Consider the following 6536-nt stretch of genomic DNA (forward strand, 5'->3'; position numbering starts at 1 on the left):
ATAATATGTCAATTATATCTCAATAATTTTTTTTTTTTTTTTTTTTTTTTTGCGGTACGCGGGCCTCTCACTGCTGTGGCCTCTCCCGTTGCGGAGCACAGGCTCCGGACGCGCAGGCTCAGCGGCCATGGCTCACGGGCCCAGCCGCTCCGCGGCATGTGGGATCTTCCCGGACCAGGGCACGAACCCGTGTCCCCTGCATCGGCAGGCGGACTCTCAACCACTGCGCCACCAGGGAAGCCCTCAATAAAATTTTTTTTAATAAAGAAGATATACCCCCAACAAACTCTAGGTTTGACTTATTGTCTGTTTATTGTAAGAATAAAATGAGATTAGGGAATTCCCTGGCGGCCAGTTGTTAGGACTTGGTGCTTTCACTGCTGAGGGATCCCTGGCCAGGGAACTAAGATCCTGTAAGCCAAGAGGTGTGGCCAAAAAAAAAAAAAGAACAAAATGAGACTGTATACATGAGGGGCACCTTGTAGGTACCAAAGCACTTTACCTGTTTATAATGCAGAGTTCTGGGCCAAAGGTTCAAGTTGTTCAGAAGGGGCCAGGACCCTTCAGAGCGTCTTTGAGGGGAAGATTGGGTTAGAAAGGAGCAGTTGTTGTCCTCCAGGCCTTCTCCCTGGGCTCCTTTCTGTCTGGGACAGGGAGGGTTAATCTCAGAATCACCCTAGCCCTCCCTTGTCTCCATCCAGCCCAGAGAAGTTCTCAAGGAACCAAAGGCAGAAAGGAATTTCCTGCTTCTTTTGACTGAGGAAGGACTCCCTCTTCCTGTCCCCCTCACACATCTCCTTCTCCTGGGTAAATCTCGTACACACGCACAGACACGCACACAAACAAACCTCTCTTGATAGGCTGCACCCCCGTGAAGGCGAGCCCTGCCCTTGCGGGTGAGGTGGAGGGCGTCAGCAGAGGTAGCCATGGAGACGAGGAGGCCCAGGAGGGGAGCTGGGGGGGGGCGGTTCTTGCCCCAAGAGCAGGAAGATGGCCTGCTGAGTCTAGGAACCCGCTTCCTCAGCCTGGCTCAGCCACTCACGCACTTGCTAGTGAGGCCGAAAGCTCAGCCTCTGTGTACCGGTGCTGAGTCAAATCTCAGAGCCAGAGTTTTGGGTGAAGTAGAAAAGAACAGCTTTATTGCTTTGCCAGGCAAAGGGGGACCCAGCAGGCTTGTGCCTCTCAAAATTGTGTGTGTCCACCTGGGAGGATTTAATGAGGAGCTTTATAGCAATAGTCCAAGGGCGGGGTTGCTCACAAGACTAGGGTGTGTGCAGGTCCTGTACTCCTTTCATCTCAGCTCAGGTGGTCAGTCTCTTCATTTTTTTTTTTTGCGGTACATGGGCCTCTCACTGTTGTGGCCTCTCCCGTTGCGGAGCACAGGCTCCGGACGCGCAGGCTCAGCGGCCATGGCTCACGGGCCCAGCCGCTCCGCGGCATGTGGTTTCTTCCCGTAACTGGGCACGAACCCGCGTCCCCTGCATTGGCAGCAGATTCTTAACCACTGCACCACCAGCGAAGTCCCAGAACATTAGCTGTTTTGTGTCTCTTCTTATAAAGACACTAACCCTGTTGAATCAGGGCCCCACCCTTATGATCTCATTTAATCTTAATTACTTCCTTAAAGGCTCCATCTCCAAATACAGACACATGTGGGGTGAGGGCTCCAACATATGAATTTTAGGGGAACATAAACATTCAATCCATAGCACAGGCATTGTGCTAAGTGCTTGGTGTGTGTTATTATAATTGATCTGTCCCATCATTCTCACTTACTTTTCACTCTAACTGTATAAAATAAGTTCTTTTATTGTCTCCGTTTTTTTTTTTTTTTTTTTTTTTTGGCTGCACTGTACAGCTTGTGGGATCTTAGTTCCCCAACAAGGGATCGAACCCAGGCCCCTGGCAGTGGAAGTATGGAGTCCTAACCACTGGACCACCAGGGAATTCCCAATTGTCTCCATTTTATAGGTAAGAAAACTGAGGCTAGGTTATTGGCCCAATGTCACATATCTGTCCAGTCTCTAAGCTGATGTTAAACACAGACTGCTGACTTCTCACTTCTTAACCACTATGTCTACCTGGGCCTCAGTTTCTCATGTTAAAGATGGTGGTGAAAATTTCTGTCCTGTCTGCTTCATTAGGTTATACTCAGGAATTTGATTCCTGCAAAGGGATGTGTACTTGTAAGTTGTCTTTCTTAACAGGGACCAACCTCTAGAATGTGCCTGCCCCAGGACCTTCAAATTAGCCTCAGGTCCCCTTAAACCCAGAACTGGAAAGGAGTTTTGAGATTATCTAGGGTTGTCTAACCACTCCACTCTCTGCAACGTTGCACAGTGTGGATGAGAAAACAGGGGCCCAGACAGGGGAAATGGCTTACCCAAGTCATGGATCAGAACCCAGATATCCTTATGCATGGTCTAGTGAGTTCTTTGTAGGTTTCCTCTAATTGTCTCAGCCCCAGCCTCAGTCCCTGACATTTTCTGAATTGAACCTTTTGATGGGAGCAAAGGGGTCACACTTCACTGTTGGTTTGCCATCAGGGACAACTGGTATTTAGGAAGCATTCCCTGGTCCAGACCAGAATATGGTGAGTTCCATGCTCATGGCCACATGACTCTGGTCAATGCAATTTACTGCCTCCATACCTCGGTTTTCCCATTCATTTTCTTAGGATTAGCAAATGGAAGTGGTAACTGGTGGCTCAGAAACAAGGTCGATTTTGCAGGTATTGTTCGTGTGGTTTGTGCCAGTTTTTAACTATAATGCAACATTTTAAAAATGAGAGCTATAAGCACCAAACTAGGAAACTCATTTGCAATGTATTCCAAACAAAGTATTAATTCCCCTAATATATAAAGAGCACCCACAAATAAAGAAAAATAAAAACAACTCTAGTAGAAAACAGATGAAAGATATGAAAAGATAATTCAATGAAAATCATGTAGAAATTATTCTTAAACATGTGGAAAGACCAGCAACTATGCTCACAATAGGAGAAATACATATGTACAATACTAAGTTACCATTTTTCACCTATCAGATTGATGAAAAATAAAAAAGATGGATAATACACATCTTTGGGAGAGTCTGGAAAAACAGGCACTCTCATATATTGCTAGTTGAAATGTAAATTTGTACAATCTCTCTGATGAGAAAATTGTCAGTAACTATCAAAATCATAAATGTACATTTCTTTAATCCATCAGTTCTACTTCTAGGATTTTTGCCTATAGATGATATATTTATCAATGTGTGAAATAATATAAATAGAGGTTTACTTATGAGAGCAAAATTTTGGAAACAATCTATATTTATCAAGAGGGGTCCGATTAAGTTAATTATGGTACATGCATGCAAAGAAATATTAGGCAGCTGTAAGCAAGAATAAGGAAGCAGGGGCTTCCCTAGTAGTGCAGTGGTTAAGAATCCGCCTGCCCATGCAGGGGACATGGGTTCGAGCCTTGGTCCGGGAAGATCCCACAGGCCGTGGAGCAACTAAGCCTGTGTGCCACAACTCCTGAGCCTGCGCTCTAGAGCCCGCGAGCCACAACTACTGAAGCCCTCGTGCCTAGAGCCTGTGCTCTGCAACAAGAGAAGCCACGACAACGAGAAGCCCGCGCACCACAACGAAGAGTAGCCCCCGCTCACCACAACTAGAGAAAACCTGCGCACAGCAACAAAGACCCAATACAGCCAAAAATAAAAACAAATAAGTTAATTAATTTTTTTTTAAAAAAATGAGGAAGCTGCTTATGTATTGATAGAGAAGACTCTTAAAGATAAATTTTAAGGAAAAAAGCAAAATATAGTACAAAGTGAAAAGTATGTTATGATCTGTATAAGTAAAGGAAAAATAATATTTGCCTCTGCATGCCTGCAACATCTCTGGAAGGTTACAAGATATTCTGATTTTCTCTGGGGAGGGTAACTAGGTGACTGGGTATGGGAGGGGGAGGAAATCCTTTCATTATAAACCCTACTGCCTTTTAAATTTTTGAACAGTGTGAATGAACTACCTCTTCAAAAATAAATAACATTTAAATTTAAAAATATTCTCTCTTTAGGAAACCACAAACAAAATGAAAAGACAACCTACAGAATGGGAGAAAATATTTGCAAATGATGCAGCCAACAAGGGCTTCATTTCCAAAATATATAAACAGCTCATACAACTCAACAACAAAAAAACAAACAACCGAATCGAAAAATGGGAAGAAGACCTTAATAGAGATTGCTCCAAAGAAGAAATACAGATGACCAATAGGCACATGAAAAGATGCTCAACATTGCTAATTTTTAGAGAAATGCAAATCAAAACTACAATGAGGTATCACCTCATACCGGTCAGAATGGCCATCATCAAAAAGTCTACAAATAACAAATGCTGAAGAGGGTGTGGAAGAAAGGGAACCCTCCTACATTGTTGGTAGGAATGTAAACTGGTGCAGCCACTATGGAAAACAGTATGGAGATTCCATAAAGAAAACTAAAAATAGAATTACCATATGATCCAGCAATCCCACTCCTGGGCATATATCCAGACAAAACTCTAATTCAAAAAGATACATGCACCCCGATGTTCATAGCAGCACTATTCACAATAGCTAAGACATGGAAACAACCTAAGTGTCCATCAAAAGATGAATGGATAAAGAAGATGTGGTACATATATACAATGGAATATTACTCAGCCATAAAAAAGAATGAACTAATGCCATTTGCAGCAACATAGATGCAACTAGAGATTATCATACTAAGTGAAGTAAACCAGAAAGAGAAAGACAAATATCATATGATATCACTTATATGGGGAACCTAAAATATGACACAAATGACCCTATCTATGAAACAGAAACAGAATCACAGACATAGAGATCAGACTTGTGGTTGCCAAACGGGAGGGGATTTGGGAAGGGATGGAGTGGGAGGTTGGCATTAGCAGATGTAAGCTATTATATATAGGATGGATAAAAAACAAGGTCCTACTGTATAGCACAGAGAACTATATTCAATATCCCTATGATAAATTATAATGGAAAAGAATAATTTAAAATAAGAATACATATATGTATATAACCGAATCACTTTGCGGTAGAGCAGAAATTAACACAACATTGTAAATCAACTATTCTTCAATTTAAAAAATACTAATTAAGAAAATAATAAATAAAAAATATTCTCTCTTTATAAAGGAAATATTTTTACATTAAAGTTTTTATTTCTGACTTCTCTTGGAAAAGGAGGCCGTTGGCAATATGTAGGCCCACACCTGCTTATGGCAATGGTTGGCTGGAGCTGAGTAGGGGCTGCCCCTTTCGAGCAGGAAAACTTGCCCTCATTTACTGCAGTTCTCACCACTCCCTGTTGCTCCTGGCTGGGCCAGTTTCACTTGCTTTTTTAGCTGCCTAGCCCTGTAAGAGACCCCTGCTCTGGAGTCTCTTTGAATTTGCTACCTTCCTGTCTTGCAGACCCTCTCCTTTCCTTTCTTCCCCAGGGTCAGAGACATAGATGTGTACCTGTCTGGGAGGTGTGACAGTGCCTGGTCCCTCCTCAGGACCCCTCCAGGCACTTCTCAGGTGAGAATAGTCATCTTCCACCCTTGGGAGAGCCAGGACCTTCCTTCCTGACAGTTCTGTCATTGACAGGGGGTCTCAGAGATCATCTGAAAAAAGAGTCAGGAAATACATTAATACATGAAAAACAATGAAAACAAAAACAAAAAAACCTTTTCAGGACTTCCCTGGTGGTGCAGTGGTTAAGAATCCGCCTGCCAATGCAGGGGACACAGGTTCGATCCCTGGTCTGGGAAGATCCCACATGCCGCGGAACAGCTAAGCCCGTGTGCCACAAATACTGAGCCTGCGCTCTGGAGTCTGCGAGCCACAACTACTGAGCCTGCATGCCACAACTACTGAAGCCCACACAACTAGAGCCATGCTCTGCAGCAAGAGAAGCCACCACAATGAGAAGCCCGTGCACTGCAATGAAGAGTAGCCCCAGCTCGCTGCAACTAGAGAAAGCCCGAGCGCAGCAACAAAGACCCAACACAGCCAAAAATAAATAAATTTAAAAAAAAAAAACCTTTTCAGACACCATAGACAGTATGACATCCTAGCTGTCTGCTTAAAGACTACAGTGTATACATTTATGTTTGCAGGTTAGAGACTCACCTGAAAGGATACTTAAGAACTTGATAGAATATTTATCAGTTTGGGAGGGAAAAAAATTTTATCTACAAACAGCATACCCTTTTCAGACTGCCTGCCTTTCATTGTCTTTGAAATTCTGTAATTTGTAGTAACTGATGCAAAATAATTCTTAGGGACATGCAAATTTTTTCTGTCCAATAGAGGTTTAGTTGACTTTCTTTCTCCCACTCCGTGGAAAAACCAGTTTTGCCTTTATTTGTATGTTCATTTCAATACTCTTGATCTATAAATTGTCTGTTTCCAGATTCTTTTTGAGTTTAACACCTGCCTGTTTCCCTTGTTGATTAATGAGTAGAATGAAATCTTTAACATGTGTCCGTT

This window comes from Delphinus delphis, chromosome 8 (assembly GCF_949987515.2).
Source record: "Delphinus delphis chromosome 8, mDelDel1.2, whole genome shotgun sequence".
In the NCBI taxonomy this organism is placed as follows: Eukaryota; Metazoa; Chordata; class Mammalia; order Artiodactyla; family Delphinidae; genus Delphinus; species Delphinus delphis.